This window comes from Pteronotus mesoamericanus, unplaced genomic scaffold (genome assembly GCF_021234165.1).
Source record: "Pteronotus mesoamericanus isolate MK-2021 breed Mesoamerican mustached bat unplaced genomic scaffold, CSHL_Meso_final contig_74, whole genome shotgun sequence".
Classification (NCBI taxonomy): domain Eukaryota; kingdom Metazoa; phylum Chordata; class Mammalia; order Chiroptera; family Mormoopidae; genus Pteronotus; species Pteronotus mesoamericanus.
Genome location: NW_026555247.1, coordinates 592,691 through 617,727, shown reverse-complemented (window position 1 = coordinate 617,727; position 25,037 = coordinate 592,691). Strand labels below are relative to the sequence as shown.

Below are 25,037 nucleotides of genomic sequence, written 5' to 3'. Positions count from 1 at the left end.
ATGGCATTATTTTTAACTTAATAATTTACTCATTAATGTAGCATTTAATACTATAAATTTTCCTATAAGTCTCATATTAGCTGTGTCCCATAAGTTCCTATGTGCTGTTTTCATTTGCATTCCATTCAAAGTAACTTAAATTTTTGTTGTGAATTTTTATTGACCTATGGGTTTTTTAGTAGTGTAGAGTTTTTTCACTAGCTTTATTGATATGTAATTGACATATAACATTGTGTAAATTTAAGGTGTACAATGTGATAATTTGATATATAGTGAAATGATAACACAATCATTACCTCACATAGTAATTTTTATTTTGTGCTGAGAACTTTTAAGATCTACTTTCTTAGTAACTTTCAAAGGTATCATAGTGTTAACTATAGTCATCATGCTGTAACTTATATTTCCAGAATTTATTCATCTTATAACTAGAAGTTTGCACCCCTTGACCACCTTCACCATTCCTCCCCTGCTCCCTTCCTCTGGCACCCATCACTCTACTCTGTTTCTATGATGTTTTATTTTTTTTAATTCCACATACAAGTGCGATCATACAGTATTTGTCTTTGTCTGACTTACTTCACTAAGCAAAATGCCCTCAAGTAATATCCATGTTGTTGCAAATGGTAGTATATCCTGCTCTTTTACATTGAATGATAGTTCATTGTACATATAAGAGGTCTGTGCAGAAGATATCCAGCCATGAAATATGAAAACTAGAGACATTTAATGAAGAAGCTACAAGAAACACTGTACACAGCACAATGATGCCTCAGTCCCCTTCAAAGTGGGCACCTTGGGACCTCATACAGTTCTCCCAATTGCCATCAGCTGCCCCATCATATTTTTCTTAATCTCATTGATGGTCTGAAAACTCTTCCTTTTCAAAAGTGACTTTAGTTTTGGGAAAAGCAAGAAGTCACAGAGTGCCAAGGCTGGGCTGTAGGGGGCTGAGTCACCTGGGTGATCTGCTGTTTCACCCAAAAACTCCATATGATATGTGATGCATGAGCAGGTGCACTGTCATGATGAAGCTGCCAATCACCAGTTACCCATAGCTGTGGCCTTCTGAATCATCCAAATAGTTACTGCAGATGAATGTGCAAGCTTAATGCAAAATTTAGTGCAGATTTGTTGTTCTGCTTGCTCAGTCATTTGGAATGTGACAGCCACACAGTACACTCAACAGTCTACCAACCCCACAGGCTAGTACAGTGAAGTTATCATTGTTCATGTATGCACAGTCCAGTCCACTCTCCTTTGCTGCCAGGTTGCATTGATGTCACGCAAACCATTCGCCTTATACTAACAGTGGCTGGACTTTTTCAGGACTGACCTAATACAGAGCCTGGCAGAAGTAATGCCTTCTTGAGTGTGGTTGGTAGGGTAATGATATGGGTGTAATAATTTATAGTTTTAATTTGAACATGTTGCCTAAAATAGCATATGGTGTGCTTGATTGTGCTATTATATTACAGAATTACATGCTTACAATTTTGTAATAAAAGATTTTGTAATAACAAAGAGGCATTATTTGTGTGAGACCCTACTGTTTATGTGTCTATGTATGTTTACACACACACACACACACACACACTCCACTTGTTCAATGGGCACTTAAGTTGTTTCCATGTCTTGTTGATTGTAAATAATGCTCAATTTTTTTTGAGGAGTCTCTATACTGTTTTCCACAGTGGCTCCATCAATTTATATTTCCACCAACAGTGCACAAGGGTTCCCTTTTCTCTACCTCCTTACCAACACTTAGCATGTATTGTTTTTTAAGGATAGCCATTCTAACTGGTGGGAGGTGATAACTCATGTGGTTTCGAGTTGCATTTCCCTAATGATCAGTAATTCTGAGCACCTTTCCAGGTACTTATTGGCCATTTGAATATTTTCTTTGGAAAAAATTTCTATTCGGGTCCTCAGGTCCTTTGTACATTTTTTTTTCCCAGGATAAAGACTTGTGGATGTATTTATTAGATTTCATGGGCAAGATCCTGGAAGAATAAGATAGATTATCTGGAGTACCTTTCTGGTTGTGAGAAGAAATGAGAAGAGATGGCCAAATGGGAAGGCCTACTTGAAAAATTTGCTAAATTTTGAAGGCAACACAGCAAGGCTTCCCGTTGCAGTAGGTACCAAAGTCACCTATTTAAGAATCTTGATCTTCTCTATTTGACAGAGCCTACTATCTTCTTTATTTAGTATCTTAATCTGCATTGTTAGGCATGCAAACAAACCTACTTTGCATTATAAAAAAGGTTAAGCTTTTTATCATTCATTTTGATTAAGTGATGTATCACATTGATTGAGTTGCAGATGTTGAACCATTCCTGGAATAAATCTCACTTGTTCTTGGGTCATATTTGGTTGAGGAATTTTGCAATGATGTTCATAAGGGATAAAGGCCAGTAGTTTTCAGGTAATGTCCTTGTCTGGCTTTTGTGGTAGGGCAATACTAGCCTCATAAAATGAGTTTGTAGGTATACCCCTCCTGTTCTGTTCTTGAAGGAGTTTGAGGAAGGCTGGTATTAATTCTTTAAAATTTTGGTGGAATTCACAAGTGAAGACATTTGGTTCTGGACTCTTGTTTATTGGGAGGTTTTTAATTACTGATTCAATCTTCTTACTAGTAATTGGTCAGATCAGGTATTCTTTTTCTTTATGATTCTGTCTTGGTAGGTGGTATGTGTCTAAGAATTTATCCATTTCTTCTAGGTTGTTCAATTTGTTGGTGTATAAATGTTCACAGTAGTCTCTCGATCTTTTGTATGTGTGTGGTATCAGTCACAATGTGTTTTCTTTCATTTATAATTTTATTTACATTTCTCTTTTTTTCCCCTCAGTCTATTTAAAGGCTTGTCAATTTTATGTTTTTAAATAAATCGAGTCTTGGTTTTGTTAATCTTTTCTATTGTCTATATTTCATTTATTTCTGCTCTGATACTTATTTTCTCCCTTCTGCTAACTTTAGTTTAGCAGAAACTTAGTTTCTTTAGAAGGCTTAGTTTGTTTTTTTCTTCTAGTTCTTTGAGTTTTAAAGTTTAGTTGTTTAAGACCTCTCTTTTTACTTAATGCAGGCATTTTTTGCTATACACTCTTCTCTTAGGACGACTTTTGATGCATCCTGTAAGTTTTGGTACATTGTGTTTTCATTTTCATTTGTCTCAAAATATTTTTTGATTTCTTTCTTAATCCCTTGATTGTTCAGGAGCATGCTGTTTAATCTTCACATATTTGTGAATTTTCCAGTTTTCTTTTTGTGATTAATTTCTACTTTCATACCAGTATGTTTGGAAAAGATGCTTGATCTAATTTCAGTCTTCTTAAGTTTATTATAACTTATTTTGTGGCCTACCATAGGATCTATCCTGGAGAATGTTCCAGGTGCTCTTGAGAAAAAAAAATGTGTATTTTATTTTCAGATAGAATGTTCTGTATATGTCTATCTGGTTTATAGTATTGTTCAAATCCAGTGTTTCTTCATTGATTCTCTGTCTAGATGATTTATCCATTGTTGGAAATGGAGTATTAAAGTCCCCTACTTTTACTGTATTGTGTACATCTAATTCTCACTTCTTCCAGTATTTGCTTTAGATATTTAGGTACCAAATATGTTAGGTGCATACATATTTATAATTATTATATCCTCCTAATGAATTGACCTACTTTTACTGTATTGTGTACATCTAATTCTCATCTGCCAGTATTTGCTTTAGATATTTAGGTACCAAATATGTTAGGTGCATACATATTTATAATTATTATATCCTCCTAATGAATTGACCTATTTATCACAATGACCTTCTCTGTCTCTTTTGAACATTTTTAGCTTAAAGTCTATTTTGTCTAATATAAGTATTGCTACTCCTGCTTTCTTTTGCTTACCCTTTCTTGAAATTTCTCTTTCCATTCCTTCACTCTCAGCCTATGTGTGTCCTTAAAGCTAAAGTGAGTCTCTTGTAGGAAGCATGCCATTGGATCTTTTTTTTTCTCTTTAATCCATTCAGCCATACCATACCATGTGACTGGAGAATGGAGAATTTAATCTATTTCCATTTAAAGGAATTGTTGCTAGACAGAAACTTGTTATTGCCATTTAAATTTATTTTGTCCTGTTTTTTATATCTTACATTCCTTGCTTTCTTTATTGCTGTCTTCCTTTGTGATCTGATGACTTTCATGGTGGGATGCTTAGACTTTGTATCATAATTTTTCATGTTTCTACTATAGGTTTTCCCTTTGTTGTTATCATGAAAACTACGTGATAATAGCTATGTCTTGATTTTATGTCTTTCTTTTAATTCTTAGTTCCTTATAAAGAATAGTTTTGGTCTCTTTCTTTTTATTGTTATAACTAGAACTTCCAGTGGAAATTAAAAGTGATAGTGGCAAAATTTGACACATTTCTGATTTTACTGGAATGTCTTTGCAGTACAGTATATAGTTATATATAATGTTGGTTGTTAATTTAAAATTAATTCGCTGCATCATTATCTTGTGTTTCAAAATCGTCTTGTCTGTATAACCTGTATTCTTGATGAATTCTCTCATTTGTTTTCTCTATCATGTATTCCATTTTTTTGTAGAAGTGATTCAACAAAAGTTTAAATTCAAGAAGTATCAATTCAGTTTTTGTACCTTTCATATACTTATTTTCTTACTTGATATCTGATATTTCCCTGTCTTCTAACCTTTCTTATCAATTTAGTAGAATTACATTTTTGGGGAAAAAAAAACAAACCCTTAGGGTTTTCTCCTCTATACTCTTCTCCCCCTTCAGTCAGTCAGCCAAATTAATCTAATACAAGGAGTAAAAATCAAAATCTTGGTGTTGTGCTTTAAAATTCAGAGAAGGAAAAGTCTTAAAGAAACAAGATATGGCCAGAGCAGAACTTTCCAAGAGGGAAATTTTGATTTTCAGCACAAGAAATCTACACTATCAATCATGATTTTATAAAAGTATGAGTAGAGACACTGGCCATCTTCCTCCAACTAGATCAATTATTTGTAAAGATTGGACAGGGAGACTTAGATAGAAGAACTTAAGCTCAGATGATTTTAGATGTAGGTGAATCCCCATGAAAGGTTTAGATGAATGACAGAATCCTCAAAGAAGTCCATAGATCTAGAAAAGGGGCCAAATTGCACCTCATTTTCCACAAATGATTTTTAATCTTGTAGAAGTCTCTCCCAGTCAATGCGTTATGGCAAGAGTATAGGAGGGAAAGTAGTAAGAGGTTACCAAGCAATCAGGACCTGAGATGTCTTCCAGAAAGCACCTGACATTTCCCTGTGCCCACTACATTTTGTTTAAAAATTCTATATATGTCCTTGTCTGTCGTAATATATCCTTTTCCACATATATGCTTTTTCCTTTGCTTAAGGCATTATTTTAATTTTTTTGGAATTTTTTTCACAGGTTTCACTTATCTGTCCATGAATGAGGAAAGACCTCATTAACTGACCTGTGACACTCATTTCTTTGGGACCCTCACAGTCCTGCAAGATGCTGCCAGATTTGCCCTCTTAGATCTAAAGGTGGAATGGAGATGGATAGATTCAGAGCTCTCAGCATCCTTCTCATATCTAAGAGGTATTTTAAAAAAATCTCTCACCTACATGGAGGTATAAGCTTTGTTATAGGGTGCCTGGTTTAACTTCCTGCCTTGACATTTACTAGCTGTGAATGCTGGTCAACTTAAACTTCCTGTATTTCAGTTTAGTCATCTGTAAAACTGAGCTAACAATGGTGTCTGACAAAATTCTTGTGAAAACTAAATAAATTAATAAAAGTGTTGAGAATAGTGCCGGGCACATAGTAAACTGTGTCAGTTGGAGCTATTTTTGTCATCATTATTCTTATAAGAGCTTCCTCTCTCTTCCCAATTCAGTCCATCCTGTGCTTTGTTCCCACATTTCCCTTCCTTCCGCACAAAAACTTTCAAACATTTCCTACTGTTTACCACACTAAGGACACACATCTTAAGCCTGGCATTCAAACAATTCTAGAACATAAATTAGGGCTTTATTCCCACCTGTCATCACTGTCCTGCATTATGCTCAGGTGTTGGTGAAGATTTACAGTTTCTTGAACTTCTGTTCTGCTTTAAAGCAGTCCTTACTGCCCCCAATACTCTCCCTCTTCCCTATTTATTCGTCACGTCTTTTCTTAAATTCCGCTGTCTCCATGAATCCAAGTTGCCCCATCAAATGTGGTCTCTGGTCTTTTAAATCCTCATGGTACTGTGCGAGATGCTGTCATCAAGCCATACTAAGAACTACAGAGGTTTGCATAGTGGGTGCGGCCACTACTCTACCCTTACTCCCTTCCCAGCTATGGTCTTCCTGCAGGGAGGAGTTTAGGCTTATTTATGTGTGTATTCCCTGAAGTTTCAGCAGTTGGCCTTTCATGGAGCAGTGGCTCAATAGATGATTATTGTTCTGAATTGAACCAATATAGTTAAACCCTAGTTAAGCAGCTCTGTGCACAAAACAAATTCCTTGTTCATACTTTTACTGCTTCTTGTGGTAGAGCTTCCTTACTGTGTTAAAACCAAAATTTTAAACATTAACAACAACAAAAAAATCCCTTCAGAATATACCTTCCCACAAGACATCAGAAACCATTCAATGTTAACAAACATAGTGGGATGCCTTCCACAAGGGAGGACATTGATATTTATCATCATTTCTCTCACTCAGTATGTAATTGGTGGTTGCAGATTTCATATCATAAGTCAAATGAAAGCAAGTAATAATACAGGCAGCCTATTATTCAACCAGCGTTCTTTAGAAAAAAAACTATGGAGAATATGTGTATTTAGGTTAGACAATATTAGAAAAGGGTTAAATGTTTTTATAGCATAAATTAATCCACACGTATTTATCGTAAGTCACTGAGTAGTATCAAAAATATAATAAAAGGCTGCTATATCCAAGAAGATAATCCAACTGGTAAGAAAGGAGGGGTGGTAATTTCACTCATCCAGGGCTGCAGTAATTAGGGTTGAATGACAGCTGTAGCAGAGAAAGTGAAAAGGAAAGGGGAAGAAAAAGATGACTTAAAGATTAAAAATGTCACGTGGAGATTAAATGGGGGCATGGGAGGAAAAAATATTTTAAGATATTGAAACATTTTAATCCTAGGATGTTGAGAAAAATTCTAATAGAAATATACAAGATAGAAGAGAAAATTATTGGGGATGGTGGAAAAGAAAGAACAAAAAGAAAAAAGTAACACTACAATTTTAGGCAAACTGAGTTTGTGGATAGAATGGTCAAGTATAGATACCCAGAGGACAGCAAATATTTGCATATACTTCATAAAGCACTTTCATATTCATTATTTTGTTTGACATCTGTAGACATACTGTGAAGTTCAGATAAATTAAGCTGTTTAATATTCCAAGTGGAGAAGCCTGGGCCCGAATCCAAGTTTTGAGTCCCAGTCCCCTTGAGAGCACTAAGTTTGGTATCAGAGTGGTTTTGAATTTGCATCTTGTTTCTTTAAGTTTCCAACTCCGTAGTTTTATGTAAGTTACTTCAACTTTGCTAAGCCTCATTTCCCATCTGTACTTACCTCCTAGGTATGTTGAAAGACTTAAATGACATAAAACACTTAGAGTAATTGGCACGTAATAAAAAAGCCTTAACAAATGTTACTATAATGTGTAATTATTTTATTTCTTCTATCCCAGAGCTGCTTCCTACGGAGTCTAGAACTTGTAGAGAAACAGTGGGAGAGGAGAGAGGAACACAGAGAAAGGGAGAGTTCGGGAAAAGAGATGAGGTTAGGCAAAAAAATCTGGGTGAGAAAGGAGAGCAGAGGGGCAATCCTTAAGGACTGGAGGACCACGAAAAGGAGAAGACCACGTTGACTGATTTGCTACTACAAATTACTATTTACTTCACAGCCCAAATGATGAAGTGATTTGCCCAAGGTTCACAGTAAGATGGGTAGCTTTAGGCCTGTTGAATGCTTTGGCACATGCTTTTTAATATATTTCTTTTTATGAAATAAAGAAGGTTTCCACCCATTACAGAAGTAACATGTTGATTACTGAAAATTTGGAAACTACCAAAGAGTGTAAGAGACACAACTGAAACTTCAGTGTATGAGCAATCTTTTAAAATATATTTTTCTTCATTACTTTGACCTAAAATATAGCATTAAATCCTGGTTTTGTACTAATATTATAAGCATTTTCCCATGTTATTAGAACTCTGCAAGCACAATTTTTAGTGGCTGGATTAAATTTCATTAAGTATAGTTACTGTGATTTAGATATAAGTAATTTTCTTCTTTCTTTGAAGTTTATGCTCTTTTCAATTTTTCATAATTAGAATTAGTGGTGTGAAAAATATGTTTTTGCTTATAATACTAAATGAAGTAATTCATATAGAAAAGGAAAAACTATGATTTTACTAATATGTGGAATATAAAACAAAAAGTAACAAATGAACTAACAAAACAAACAAGAACAAACTCATAGATACAGACAATAGTGTGGTGGCTACCACAGGGGAAGGGGGTGGGAGGAGGGCTAAGTGGGTAAAGAGGGTCAAATATGTGATAATGAAAGGAAACCAGACTTTGAGTGGTGAGCATACAATACAGTATATATATGGCTGTCTAATTATAATCTTGTATACCTGAAAATTATATATTATTAACCAATGTTACCCCAATAAATTTTAAATAAAACATATGTAAAAGTTTTTCTGTTTTTGTTTTGTTTTGTTTTTTGTATTTAGAATTAGTTTATTCGGAGAGATCGCAGAAGAGAAGTCATTAGCTAAAGGTTTTGGCAACATCATAGAATATTACTGTATTGTTTTCTGATGGGTACTCCATCAATAATGAGAATCAGTTGTCAAAACTCTTTGCTAATATGGTATGTGAATTTTTAAAATATGTTTTTCTTAATATTGAAGAGTGATCTTTTTGCCACATAATTTAAACAACTTCTTCATGAAAGAATGTTCAAATTTCTTTGCTCATTTGTTTACTAGGGTAGCAGTGTTTTCTTAATATGCTGTGCTTTTAATGTTATAAAGATGTTGATACTTTTTCCCCTCATCCACATACATATAGACTCATAAACCCACCCACTATTTTATGACAAATAAGCTCTCTTTGTGTAACTAAGTCTATTATTAGCTGTCAGAAATTCTTGGTGAACTGAACCATTCTAGAAGAAAACACAAAGTGATTACATTCATGGGAAAAAAGAAGCAACCATGCTTATTCTTAAGTAGCAGCAAGAATGGAAAAGTACCTCAAAATGACTGAAAAGGGTTGGAGGAACTGGAGTTGTTCATTTACCTTTTTAAGTGAGCAATTGCACAACTGCAGGCAACTGCTTTTTAAGGGCCTGGGAAGAGATCACCTGGCATTGCCAGATGCTCATTTATTTCCTCATGAGTGGCCTGCTGCCTGCTTCACACTTCCATCCTGCCCTGAGTTTGGTGTCTCTGAGCCTGCGGCTGCAGTGGCCACAGGTGAGAGTGGCCTTGGCATTGAGTATCATTTGCTTTTCTTCTGTCTGTTCATTTTTATCCTGTCTCTCTCTCTCTCTCTCTCTGAGCCTCGCCTGTCCCCAAGGCAGTAACTGATTTTTCATTCAAAAAGATATATTTAAATGTTTATAGTATAAAAAATAATACAACACAATAAAGTCAAAGCCTCCCTTGTCAATTCTATTTCTTCTTCTTGGAATTGAATGTTTATATCTTTTGCTCAAATTTGCCATTGAGTTTTTTTCTTATTTATATATAGGGGTTTCTCATATATTTGTGTTATTAGTTCTATGTTCTTGAAATATTTTGCATGTTTTCTGTATGGTCATTACCTTGTCTTTTAACTGAATTTATGTGCTTTATAAGTAGTTGTGAATTTTGAAAATGTTGATGCCAGTGTATAGGCTTTTTTTCTTTATACTTCTTTTGTATTTAGTATCTTTTTTTTCCTATAAAAGCCTGTCCTACTCCAAAGTTATAGATATATTCTTTGTTTTTTAAATGCTCTTTTGGATTAGTTTTTCTACATTTAAAAAACTAGGTTATACATTTACATGCTGAAAAAAATCAGTTATATGAAAAAAGATGTATTGAAAAGTCTTGCTGCCCACTCTGAATTTATTCTCCCTATCTATCCCCTTGCCACTCTGTTTAGCTATTTAATTTAGCTTATTCTTCCAGTGCTTCCTAATACAAAAATATAATAAGTACATATACACATTTATATGCAAATATATATTTGTAACTGCTTATATACATATAAATGAGCATATATATATGCATACACATAAAGGTATGCATATATATATCCTCCTTCAATACACAGAAGAATGCCTTAACACATTATTATACCAATAAATCAGGAATTTAAAAAATAATATGATGTAATAATTGAACTTTTTTCCCTAAATAGATGTTTGATTTACTTTTCCTCTCTGTCTCTTTCTCTTTCCCAACTGTTCCGAGGTACCACTATAGCGTCTCTTGCCTCACCTTCTGGAAAGAGTAGTGTACATTTTCTTTTGAGAAACCACTTCTGACCTAGCAATGGCCTCATGATTTGTGTAAACTGATCCCATGCTCAGGATTGGGATGGGTTCTTTAGTTGCTTTATCATAATGGCCATATTAGGTTCAGGTGTGTAATCTATGCCATTTAGAATGAAACTTAAAACTTTGCTTGGAATGCTGAGACAGAGATGGTCGCTTTTATGTTTGATATTAGAGAAAGCCTTCTCACATCTGCGAAAGGACCCAGTTTTCGAATAAATTCCACATCACATAAAACAGAACAGACCAAAGGAAGATACAGGACAATTGCAGATGTTTTAAAAAGCCCCTGGAATAAGCACTACCTGAAGACAGTTTCATTTCCCTTCAGATTTTTCAATTACATGTACCAACAAATAACCTTTAATTTTTGAGCTAATATAAGTTAGATATTCTGTTACTTACAGCAGAAATAATCACAATTGATGTAACTTTTCTTTTAAAATCTTATAAGTATCTACATGCCCCTGAATGTGTTTTGGTATTCATTTCTGTTCTCATAAGCGGTATGTCCATTCTCGTGCCAACATTAAACTGTCTTAATTTCTTTACTTCATACTTTGTGTTAGGAAACTCTATTACTCAGTTCCATGTCTCTTTTTGGGGATTTTCCACTCCTCTCTCTCCATACTATCGCACCCCTTCCCTCAGGAAAAGTGACTGACTTGAGAAAATGAAGCTCTTGCCTTTGTCTGTGGGACCTGCAGAGCCAGCAAGCGGGTGCATCTCTCTCCATTACCTCCAGGGATGAGATTCCTGGCAGTGCCTTCCCAGCGTTTCCCCAGCTGCTCTGCCTGTGGCCGGGCGGGGAAGTTCAATTGGAGGGAAGAAAGAGGAAGCCCATGCTGAGTTCTGCACTCTGGCTTTACTGCCAGTGTAGGAAATTGTATATTAATTCTTAACCCGGGCATAAATTTATTTACAATTTTTTCACAATCAGAAAGAGCACCTGGGAGAGGTGGGGTTTAAAACCTCAACAGTATGTTTTGAAACCTGGTAGAGAAAGTGTCTCATGTTCATTTTTTTCTACTTCTCTTCTTTTTGAAAAAATTTTGTTTCTTCTTTTACATTTCCTTTTTTAGATAAATTTTCAGGTCAACTTTGCAGAACCAGTAAAAACTCCCTTAGGCCTTTGATTGGGAATGGATTAAATATATAGAATAACTTTAGAAGAATTGGCTTTCTCAAAAATCTTTCCTATTCAGGAGTTTGGCATATTTTTCTGTTTATTCAAGGATGTACTTCACAAAAGCTTGATAGTTTTTTTCAATATGTTTTATATGTTTCTATGTATTCCTAGGTATTTTATGATATTGATTATGATGGTGAAGGAAATTTAAGAATTTTTGCTCATTGTTTAGTTGGGGTTTTAGAAAAACCATTTATATTTCTTATTGATTTCTATTCTTGCCATAATAAAGTCATTTATTTGTTCTAAGAATCAGCTGTTTATTTTTCATTTCCACTTAGACAATCATACTAACTTAGATAATAAAAGTTTGCTCCTCTCATAACACTACACTTTCTGGATTAATTGAATTAACTAGAACTCCATAGTGCTGAATAGCTTAGATAGCAGATACCTACATGTGGTCTCTAACTTTTATTCTTATGCAGTTAAAGCCTTACCATTGATAATGATGCTTGCAGCGGCAAGTTAGATGAAGTTTTCTTTATTCCTTGTTTGCTATTTCTTTGAAAATCAGCAGTGGGTTTTATTTTTTATTTTTTCTCAGCATCTGATCATACATTTTTTTTCTTCCTTTCTTTGTTAACATAGAGAATGACATTAGTGGATATTCTAAATCAAACTACATTTACCTAGTTAATGCTCTTTATCAGCACATTTAATTCTGTGGAAGTACTGCTATATTTAAATTACTAATAGTTTAGTTAAAAGTTTTATTTTAATATTTACAAATAAGATTGGACGACATTTTTCCTTTTGGCTATGCCTTCTCTTATCTAGTTTGGTATTAAGGTTTTGCTAGTCTTTTCTAATTAGCCAAGATAATTCCAATCTTTTTCTATTTATCTGGACATGGTTTTATAATAGAAATAATTCATAATGTAAAAATTTTTTATTCCTTACATTATGTAATTATAATTATATAAACATTATATATTGTCAATATTATACTAATAATTAATTAATAAGAAATATTTGTTTTTTCACTATAAAATTTACCTATTTCTTTAAAGCACAGTAGGAATAATGAATAAAAATTTTTTAATCTGATGCCTATATTTGGGATATATTTCTATCTTAATTTCTTCTATATTATTGTTTTCTTGAAATTATTCTTTTAGACAATTTTGATTATGTATATATTTTAGAAAATAATTTCATTTAGAATTTTCAAATCTGTACAAAGTAATCTTTTAAGCTTTCTTGATCCCTCTTTTTCTGTAGTTATATCTTTGTTTTTATTTCTATTATCATTTATATTTAGGGTTTCCCCTTTCCCCTTTGACCCATGCGGGAGCAAAGGATTTGTCAATTTTAGTGGTTGTATTAAGAAATGAGGCTTGATTTATTGGTATTGTCTGGTCTTCTGTTTTGATCATTAATATCTCATATGCTTTTCATTTTTGAAAAATCTTCAAATACACTGATTTTCTGATAACATCCTTTTTTGATACATTCTGGTTTTGGGTTTCAGATTACATATATTATACACATATTCTCTCTCATTTCAGAATATACAAAAGAGAGACAGAGAGGCTGGTCTTAGTAACGCAAGTAATGCTCTTCTGTTCTTTAGTTCAAATAAATGAGCAAGAGGTGCAGTCTTTCTAGCTATTACGATTATCTACAACTGCTCTAATTCTATTAGGTCTGCCTAATCTTATTCCCTTTGCTATTGTGCCTGCAAAAGACATCCCAGCAAAAGAGATCATAAACAGATAATCAAGATGTTTAGTACTTGAACCACATTTACTCATTCAATGAACTAAATGATAGAAACACACACATACACACAGACACCTGGGGAGAGGGGGCAGGCACTGTGCTGGGTGAAGGGGACACATAGGAGAGTAAAAATGTCCCTGCATACAAGGAGCTTCCTATGCCTTGAGGGAGAAGGACAAACATGCTGTGTAACCCCCGGGGCTGTGCTTTAGCCACAGAGTGTCCTCAGTTTTCTAAAAGCAAGAGAACTGTCAGTGGGTGGGTGCTCAGGAAATGTCCTTGTTTCTGGATGCCTGAAGGTGAATGAAGCACAGGACAGGCACGAAGTGGCACTCAGCCACAGGGCCTTACTTCATAACCGTGATGAGCGCACCTTTCCTCCAGCTTTGACGTGACCCAGTAAGGGAGGCAGGGTAAACTCAAAGTTAGTTGCCAAGTCTCCAGTGTCACATATGCTTGTGAATTTTATATTCCATTTCTTAGGGGAAAGGAGAACCTGTAATACTTCAGCATATACAATATAAAATAAAAGTAAATTCAGAGGTAGAAAGACCATTTTAAATTAAACTGTAAATTAAATCTCAAGTTTAAATTACTCCCAAAATTTTAGTCATGTTATCTAAAGCCACATTATACTCATTTATCATTGAGTTTGTGAATGAAATGAATTTAATTCAACTTAGCAAATTTGATTTAGCTTTGACCTTTAGGGTTCACACAAAGAAACATGTAGATGACAGAAATTCATTGTTATTTAAGACAATTTAAAAACAATCTATTTCTAAAAATGTTCACTGCCTCTTTAACCCCAATCCAAATATCTAGGAAAAGTAGGATTTAAAAGCAGTAATTAGAAAAAAAACCCTGCTTAACCTAAAAAAGAAACGCAAGACCATTTTTTGAAAAAGCAGTAGCAGTTGCTTTCTTTTTCTAGCTTAGAGATAGTACATGGCAGGGAGAAGAGACAGATTCCTTAGCTCACCTCAGAGAACAGCATATTGAGTGTCAAGATACTTACAATACTGAAAACTAACTGATTTGGCTATAGGTCATATAGAATCCTGGGCCCTTCCTGACAACTCTGCACACACAAAATGTCCTGCTCTGAATTCACTTCTTTTTTACAAACATTATGTGAGGATCTCATTGGCTGAAATAAGGGTGTCCCATCAGCTGTCATGTCCCCAAACCCTGCATTTGTCACTTTTCCACATTCTGAGGGCGTAGGAAGGGAGTCCTTCCTGTGCACAGGAGTGGGTCGGAAAAATTTCATTTGTCTTCGAAAATTTTAATACTGATCATTGCATTTCTTTTAGCTCTTTTAATCACACAGACCAGAAAATGTGCTCCTACACTTGTTAAAATAGACCCCATGAAGTGCCAGTAGTACTTTTTTTCAGCCAGCAGAGGGAACAGAGAGACAGAACTTCAGAGATCTGGTAAAGCACTGCTTTTCTTCCCAGACAAAAAGCAAAAACCCCAAACTGTATTTTCCTTAGAAAAATAGTACATAGAAAAACAGCATTTTTGAAGAAGAATATTTACCAGGGCTTTTAATATCAGCGCAATATATGTAATTTTGTATTACCTGATGTTTCTGATTTAAAGACTTCCATTATCGCCCTACTTCCATAAAGACCTACTTCCATAAATACCCAACTATCGCCCTAGATGAGGTGGAATGAACGGGATAAACAGCCAGTGCTGGCCATCGTTCAAATGTTAGTCGATTCTTAGATCAGTTCAGAGTTTGTAAGTCTCAGAGAAGAGTCATGCATTTTGTTACAGCTGTGTACTTTAAATAAATATTCTATTCACATTCTGATAATTAAAAATAAAATGCACTAGATTTTCTTTAATACTCTGGTCCCTGAAACCTAAACAACATGAAAGAAAATCACACAGGCCTTACTAAAAGCAACCCAATGCAAACATTTGTTTTTAAATAGCCTACCTGAAACACAGCACCACTGATTACAATGGTCTCTTTGCCGAAGCAAAAACACACTGTGCTTAGGATCTCCTTCAGCCTCAGTGAAAGCAAAGGGAGAACTGGTGGTGAGGAATGTAATTCACAATTTAGCCTTCTTATAAGTGCTGACACTTCCATTAGGTTTAAGTGGAATCACACAGTGAATCTTCCACAAGCTTAATTTACTAGGGAAAACTGTTTTGAAGACGTCTGCCTTTGAGGAGGAGCGCAGGAGTCCAGTGCGATCTGCAGAGAATACAGACATTCCTTTATCCATCTCTTGCTCCGTTTATTCCCTTTCCCAGCTTACTTGTTCCCTATGACCCAACATGCATGACAGTGCCTTCTACCTCACCAATATGAATAGAGGGATTTGGGGAGTTCTTTTTGGGTGGATGAAATGTTTTTATATTAGATTTTGGTGATGATTACACAACACTGTGAATGAGCATACTAAAAACTATTGAATCATACATTTCAAATGGATGAACTGTATGGTATATGAATTATTTCTCAATAAAGCTGTTAACTTTATTACCTTATGTCTTGAAATGAAAGATTTTTGTTCCCTTCAGTTATACAGACTGTTCTGTTTTTACTAATCAGATTTCTTGTGTTCCCTAAGATGATGCCCAGACACCAAAACAACATAGATTCAAACCAGTCTCAAGCAATAATCAATGAAATCAATACAAACAAGGGTAATGACAATGGCTAACTCTAACAATAATAAATAGAATGCCCCAGGAATTTCAACAATCTAAAATAAATAAAATATCTGAAGATAAAAAAAAATAAAGCTGTTAAAAAACAGGATAGGAATGTTTGACCCCTCTAGCTTTTCAACTAAATGAAGAGTCAAAGCAGCACCATTTAGCTGTTGGATTCCATTTTTTTTCTATTTTGTTATGATTCCATGTGGTGTGTATGATTTTCCTTCTATATTTTCCTTTTAGTGTTCTCTGGTTTGATTAAAAACGAGTCTTTTTTTGTTTGTTTCCTTACGAGAAAAGAATTGTAAACATGTATTACACAAAGAAAGAGTCCAACATCTTGTAATTGTCTTTATTTACTAATGACATTTATTATGCAACTTTATGCAAAATGAGTTTGGGTATCATTTCCTATCCTGTGAATGTGAAAATGAGCTCATCATGTGGTGCAGCAGCAAAGTATTATACAGAAAATCTAGGCAGCATTTATTAAAGAAAAGTACTAAGACTGAGGAAGGAAATGGTCCTCTAGTTGGTACTAGTCAGACACAGTACCTGTGTCTGGGGCTTTGTATTCCTTGTTAAGCAACACTGTAGCCTGGAACACTTCCAGAGGAAAGAAAAGGAACCCAGGGAAAACAGGGGAAAGCAAGAGCCACCTTCAAAAAATAGAAGGGCTGTGAAGTGAAAGATCAACTAGACCTTTGATCTTACAGCTCTTATAGCACAAAATCGTATTTGCTGTACAAATAGCATAATAGGTGTAAGTTATAGGAAGACTTAGGTAAGAGCTGTACAATATTTGGAGCTGTACAAAGGGGAATGAATTGCTTTACTAAACAGGAAACCATCTGAACAGTCTGTATGTTGACCTGGATTTTGTTTTGGAAAGGGTTGTGCTAATTCCGGGTCCAGATTGTGACCAACAGCTAGAGATCTTCCTGTACCGCCCACAATGGCACCAGGGTATGCTTTGGGAATAATGGCTATGAGTGTGGACTGCGTGAGCCATAATACTTGGGGCTCAGACCATTTTTCCAGAGATTAATGAGCTTTTAAAGGACTCATGTAGTTGGATAGAAACAGCTGAAATAATCTCCCTTTTGCTATTTAAGGAGTGATATCTCATCTTCACAGTTTCCACCTGAACTCAAAGAGGAGAAAATTATAAAAGACAGGCTCATTGAAGTCTTTCTCAGAATTCTGCCTGCCATAAGGTGACTAGAGTTAAAATAGTCCATGGTTACTATAATGTTCAAAGGAGGCTAAAATGTCAACTGACTTTACACCCCCTGCTTTATACTTGGCTACTTATACTGTTTTCTCAGCTCCTGATGCAGGAGGGCCCTTTCCAACTCAGTGAAACAATCACCAGGTATAATCCAGTAGAGAATCTCCTGAGTCACTATTCTTGAAACTATTTCTCTCCTCCCTAGATTTACTCCTGGAATCTTTTGCTCTAGAACCTCAGCCTGTATCAAGTTCAGGGCTGATCCAAGTCGAGCTCTAATAAACCTAATGACCATTAATCTTAACTCAGACTATTCCAAAAATGTAATCTTCATCCTTTAATTCGTTTTTCCTTTCCTAGCTTGTTTTATGGGGGTCATTCAAGTCTTAGAATGCTAAATTATGTGTGTGTGTGTCTGTGTGTGGGGTGTGTGTGTGTGTGTGTGTGTGTGTATGTATATAAAACACATTTAAAATATTTCTGTGTCCAGAAAAAGTATGTGTATATATGCATATATATACATTTATATGTGTGTGTGTGTGTGTGCACGCATGTGTATGTGTGTGTATCACTCTCAAGCCATTTAATTTCCCTAGTGTGTATTCACGGAATGGAAACTAACTGTAGAATTAAGTTTAATAAACCATAATTAGGAAAACAAATCATCTGTAACAAATACTGTGCATAGGCAGTTTCCAAATTATGATTATGTCAGGTCCCCAAAGCTCATTTTTATGTTATTGTTTAGAGCCAATCCCAGAGATACTATATTTAGGGGGAAAAGCTAGCTAGGTTTCCTGGTTCCCTAAAGGTTGATTTAGCCCACAATGAAACAGAGGTAGTAGGAACAGTACCAGAGATCAAGGTCCTGGGAATGTGAGGAAAGACAGAAGGAAAAAAAAATTATCACCTCTTTTCTTTGAGTTGGGTCATTTGCGGGAATATTTTGAGATGGTTTGTGTTCGATAACTTTCAAACACTCTGTGTGGATTTCATTAATAATTTACTTTTATCCCTTTACTATTCCTTAGAAAGTGTCTCTTCCGAGTCCCAAGATCCTTCTGCTGTCTGTTTTTCCATATGAGTCAACCCTGCCATGCTCCCTGTCCCAGAATGGTTCTTTCTCCAAAAAATATTTTCTACTTACAAATCCTTTTTTCTCAAAATGCAGATAAAGCTCTCTTCACTTCATGAAGCTGATTTCCTCCAAAAGTTATGATGTTAGCTGTGGGTTTTTCATAGATGTTCTTGATCAGATTGAGGAGGATTTTTACTCCAAAATTGTTGAGTGTTTTTTCAGAAAAGGATGTAGGATTTTGGCAAATATTTTTCTGTGTCTATTGGCATGATCTTCTGATTTTTTTAGCCCATTATGTAATGTATTATATTATTTAATTTTTGGAAATTAAACTGACTTTGCATTCCTAGAAGTAATCCCACTAGGTTAAGGTATATCATCCTTTTGCTTGTTGCTGGATTTGGTTTGCTACTGTTCTGCTGAGGACTTCTGCATCTATTTTAAAAGGGATATTGAAGAACAGTTTTCTTTCCCTGTGATGTCAGCGTAATGCTGGTCTAGTAGAATGAATGAAAAAGTGTACCCTCCTCTTTTGTCATTTGGAGGAGTTTATATGTGTTTGGTATTAATTTTTCATAAAAGTTAGTGGAACTCACTACTGAAGCCATCTGGGCCTGGGATTTTCTTAATGAGACATTTTAAAATTATTAATTCAATCTGTTATAGGTCTATTTAGATTTTCTATTTTTCTTGACTCAGATTCAGTAGTTTTTATTTATCTAGGAATTTGCCCATTCAGGGGTATCCAATTATTTGGCATCTCTGGGCCACACTGGAAGAAGAAAGTTGTCTTGGGCCACACATGAAATACACAAACACTAATGAGAACTGATGAGCCAAAAAAAAAAAGGTTTTAAAATAAATTTATGATTTGGTTTTGGGCCACATTCATAGCCAGCCTGGTCTGCATGCGCCCCATGGGCTGTGGGCTGCATACCCTTGTAAGTTATCTAATTTGGGAGGATACACTACTTATAATATTTCCATATACTCTTTCTTATTTCTGTAAAAAAATTTAGATGTTTAGTTTTTCTTTTTTGATTTGGCGATTTGAGTTTTCTCTCTTTCCTTGGGTCTGTCTAGTTAAGGGATGTCAATTTTTTTGACCTTTTTAAAGAATCAATTTTTGGTTTTATTGATTTCTTTTTATTTTATTATCTCTACTTTATTTTTGCCATAACAATTATTGTGAAATATTGTGAATAATTAATAATAATTATAATGAAATAATTATTTCATTCTATTTGTTTTGGGTTTAGTTTGTTCTTTGTTTTCAGTGTTTTAAGGCAGAAGATTAAGTTATTGATTTAAGATCTTTCTTCTTTTTTAACGTAGGCATTTACAGCTACAAGTTTCCATGTCAGCACTGCTGTCACCGGTGGACGACACTGTACCCTCAGCCTGCCCCTTCTCACCTAGCAGAAGTGCCTGACTCCTGGCAGACTATGTCAAGCTGCAGGTAGCTGGGAGTGCCCCTCTGCAGGTAGAGGGTGCAGAGCCTGGATGCTTGGCTGATCGCGGCATCCTGCTCACATGGCTGTAAGCCCAGAGGTGGCAGGAACCCTGGTGGACCCTGTGAGCAAGCTGCAGGGTCCACACATCCCTGTGGGAGTGGCGCTTCCACAGCTGCAGCTGAGCTCTCACTCAGAGATGGTGGGGATGCCTCAGCAAGTCCTGAGGTCCAGAGGGCAGGGAAGCTGGGCAGCCTTGGGACATGGAGTCAGGGGAGTCTCCCCTGGTGGCCAAGATGGTGCCAAGGGGAGGTTCTTAAACTGTGGTGCTAAAAGCAAGAAATATGAATGGACAGGGCACAGGTGGCACAGAAAACTAGGAAGATGAATGGATAGGGCCTAGAGCAAGCCAAAAGCTAGAAAGATGAGTAAGCTCTTGGTCATCCCATACCCAAACTAATACAAACCAAGGGGAACAAAGGAAAATGCTCTGGTTCATCACTTGCTGCTCAGGACCTGCACTTGGATGGTGCACTGGCCTGTTCTCTCCATGGGCCACATGGCCTTAGTAGCTGCCTGGCTTGTGACCTCCAGGAGGGAGTTTCTATCTCTTGCTCTGGCTGACCTGGTGAAGCATTCACTGGTGTACTCACATGCTCCCTTCACCAGGAGCATGTGACCTTCTGGCCCTAGCAGCTGCATGGCCATGGCTGTGCTCGCTCCACACACAGCCTTCAGTGGGGAGCCGGAAGCCAGACAGCGGCTGGGAACAAGCTAAGCTGTCTGGATGACCGCTTAGCAGCTGCCTGCAGGCTCCAAATGACAATACTTTAAAATGGAGCAGGAACTCTGGGCACTGCCTTTCGTTCTGCTCTTGTTGAGGAGAGCTGGGCTTTGTCTGGGTTTCGCAGAGGACATGACCTATGAGACGGGGAGTCCCCCATTTCCCAGACTGTGCAGCATCTGAATAAAACCTACTTCTTTTTGCATCGGTACCTCCCTTACAAGTTTAGCTGTTGTAGCAACAGACAGCCAAATCTGCATTTTTTTTAAATTCAGTAAAACCACTTGTACTTCATCCTGTAAGTTTTGGTAAACTTTAATTTTCTTGCCTTCCCAATTTATCTTTGACTTTTCTTTGACCTATTGCTTATTATTTATTTATTTACTTTAAAAATAAATTATTCTTCATTCATAAATGATGCAAATTTACAAAATTTATATTGAGAAATAAATCTGCAATGAAAAATAAACTCAAAAAAAGAGAAAAAAAACAAAGCATGACAAATGTGCAGCTGTCAGTCTGCTAGCCATAGGATATTAAAGAATTCAATAATGTATTCAAGATTTAGCCTTAGATTTAAGGAACTGTAATGCTTTAAAGAATTATGACTTCTCACTTGTCTAAGCAACTGGCAATCAGAACTGTATACAAATATAACCACGTGAACAAGAATGCCAGAAAGGTTGTTATCTACTTTCCTCTCCACCACACCATAATGCAAAAGTGCCAAGTCTCTCCAATGTCATTTACAAAGTTAAACACTGAATTCCAAAGCAAATGCCTAAGGAACAATTTTGAACCTTGTAACTGGTTTATGCAGAAAAAAGTGCTCCTGGATTTTATTTTTAAAGCACCTAATGATTAGAAGTTGCTTTTAAATTAAATGTGGGTATATTAAAAATTCTATTACCAAACAGGACTGATTCAGGTAGGGCAATAAAATGGAGAGTATACTGATTTGAGTCACGTTTTTTAAAAGAATTAACATGTGTAGAGTTCCTATTAATCTTTAGGTAAAAGCCATTGTTATGAGTATAGCAAAAAATTTGAGTCTCCAAATTAGATATCTTTTTTTTTTACTTAACTGTGCAACTTTTGCTCAAGGAGTCTTTCTGACTGCCAATCACTTTATAAGTTTACAAATGATTGCAACAGGCTGTTAATAAAATGGAAATGTACAATGACTTAGTATTTTCAATAATGTCAAGATCTGTGCCGCAGATCTTCACAAGGCATATTGAACTTGTACACAGATTCAGCCCAGCAATACTGTGATGCCCCAGTGGAAATTACTATTACAAGCCTTACTTGCTTACTTGGCCTAACCTTGCTTTACTTTGTCTAAAAAGTACAGTAGAAGTCAGTTAAAAGTATATCTTTGGAAACAGCTCATATCTTCACATGGCCATAGAAATGTTTAACAATTTGTTGTGCAAGTTTCCTTTTATTATTTTGGCAAAATCATAAAATGGTTTTAATCTGAAAAGGATCCTGTGACTTAGAAGACCTTACATTTTCTAAACCAGTATTAAACACCAAATAGACATTTACTGGCTCTAAGGAACAATATACTGCAAATCCTCATAATGCATGCGATCATTATGGAAAAGCTGCAATTTCAGTAACCTAATGCTGACTTCCCTGCTTAACAGACTTCATTTCTCAAGAAAAAGAGGTGATAAGGAGTGGCTAGTGTGTGTATCCATCAAGAGAAATATAACAAAGGCCTCACTATTCAGTCTAAGATACCTAAAATGAGCCAAATGAGAAGGCCAAAACTTATACAAGGTGTCAGTTGACAGATCATCCACTAAAATATCTATGAGCCAATGTCTTTGGTAGTGCTGTTATAGGGGCATTCGAAGGTGTATGCACATTGGAAAGATTTTCTTTAAAGCAACACTGGGTCCAAACACGAAACAATCAAAATATTTAGCCATCTTCCTTTGGAGGAGTATACCAGCCATTTTTCTTGTGTATTTGTACAGTAGAATTATAAGACTGTTGGGCTCTTGCTACATTATACTGATTCTTATTTGCTTCAAACAGCACTTCGGTTTTGCCTTTGTCTAAGGTGGCATTGATTTACATGATGACTGATTCTGTCCAGTAGACAACGCTGCAGCCATTTTGTGAGAAGTTTGATATATAACACACCACTACCCAACACATACTGCCCTGAGAGAACAGCTAATACACCTTGAACAAATGGAGGATCAAATGGAAAGTTATGCTTAAAAGAGAAGTCAAGCAAAATATAGTCTATGCCTTCTTCTTCTTCTTCTTCTTCTTCTTCTCCTTCTCCTTCTCCTTCTCCTTCTTCTTCTCCTTCTCCTTCTTCTTCTTCTTCTTCTTCTTCTTCTTCTTCTTCTTCTTCTTCTTCTTCTTCTTTTAAGATCTGAGGGTCACTGTGCAAAGGACTATCAGGATCAACCTTCTTCTGAAGTTTAACATGCCAGTCACACAAACTGTCATTTATGAGTTCCACTGAATAAATCTGTTTTATAACTCTCTGACCGGTATATGTCCCTGAGCTCTTTCATAAGGCTATCTGAAGCTTGTACAGACCCAGACACCACACCATTTATATTGTCTTGCCTTTGAGTCTTCCTAATTTTCTCTAATATTGCCAAATTTTCTTTTTCAATTCCTTCATCCTCTGACTTTTTCAAATAATAGGCGGCTCTTCCTTCATCTCATAGTGACACAAGTCTTCTAATATACCTCGAGCCATCTCTTCCTCTTCTGAGGTCACCTCTTCTGTTGTTCCGTTCTGACCTGTGGGTCATGGCTGATCTAGCATCTCAACACCCAGGGGCTTAGGAGGTTACATAATCGGCAGACCGGACATTTCAACCGCTTCAATCATTGACAAAGCTAACTATCGTTCTTAGTCTCTTCTAGTCTTTACAGAACTGATGTAAGATTTGGGTCATTAAAGTCCACAAACCATACTGGTGAAGAAGCTGGATAAGATTCTGTGATGTTGCAGAACAGCATGAGTGCTGGGGCCATGCGGCCGGATGGCTGCACTAGGAGCTGGCAGTGCAGCTTGTCCAGCTTTTGGCTGACGTGGAACTGCTCACGGTTCTTGCCGAAGATGAAAGCCAGGAATTTGAGCTCAGCCTGGAGTCTCCATACTCACATCATCCCCTCATCTCTGGCAGGTGAGCTGGTGGTGCCGTGGTCAGTGCTGGAAGAGGGTGAGGGTGGTGGCCAGCAGCGATCTGCGGAACCCACTTGACCTGAGCCATTAATTATTTATAGAATGTACTGTTTAATTTCCACATATTTGTGAATCCCTCAAAGTTCCATATGTTGTTGACTTCTAATTTAACTCTCTTATGGTCAGAGGAAGTAGTTTTCATAATTTGTCTCTAAATTTACTGAAGCTTGTTTTATGGCCAACCATATGGTTTATCTTTGCGACTGTTTCATGCACATTTCAGAAGAATGTTCATTCTGCTGCTGTTGAGTGGAGTGTTTGATGGATGGGTTTAGTTGTCTTTTTCTGTTGCTAAAGTCTGTGGTTTTGTGTTTATCTTCTGTTCAGTTATTCCATCCATTATTAAAAATAGAGTACTGAAGTCTTCAATTATTGTTCAATGTCCATTTCTTCCTTCCATTCTGTCAGTTTTGTTTCATCAAGTCTGCCCGTGTTTTAGAACTGTTCTTAGGTGCATATGTATTAATAATTGTTATATTCTCCTTGTGAACTGACTCTTGCATTATTATGAAACATTCATCATTATCTCTAGCACCATTTTTTGTTTGAAAGTATATTTATTTTGTCTCATATTAATATAGATACCTTGACTCTCTTAAGGTTGCTCTGTGAAAGGTATATCTTTCCCCATCATTCACCTTCCACCTGCTTGTATATTTAAACGTAAAGTGTATCTCTGGTACACAGCAAGTAGTTGGGTCTGTAATTTTATCCAATCCAGTAATCTGTCTTTTGACTGCATCATTTATATTTAATACTTTTTGTGGCATTTGGATTTTTATTTGCTATTTCAGTTTTTCATTTTCTATATATCTCTGATCTGTTTTCTGCCTTGGCTGGTGTGGCTCAGTGGATTGAGTGCTGGCCCATGAACCAGAGGGTTGCCAGTTTGACTCCCACTCAGGGCACATGTCTGGGTTTCGGGCTAGGTCCCCAGTTAAGGGGGCATACGAGAGGCAACCACAATTGATATTTCTCTCTTTTCCTCCCTTCCCCTCTCTCTAAAAATAAATTAAAAAAGTCTTTTTTTTTAAAAAAGAAAGACCTGTTTTATTCTTCTGTTTTACTTTATAGCTTTCTTTGTAGTAAAT

General features: G+C 36.0%; 1 protein-coding gene and 1 pseudogene across 4 annotated transcripts in view; both read right to left on the bottom strand.

Annotated features, from left to right (window-relative positions):
- DLGAP1 (DLG associated protein 1) overlaps positions 1–25,037 on the bottom strand; it is an 870,852-nt gene that overhangs the window by 488,070 nt on the left and 357,745 nt on the right. The window lies entirely within an intron of this gene.
- On the bottom strand, positions 22,653–23,867 carry LOC129078608 (ubiquitin-conjugating enzyme E2 Q2-like; annotated as a pseudogene).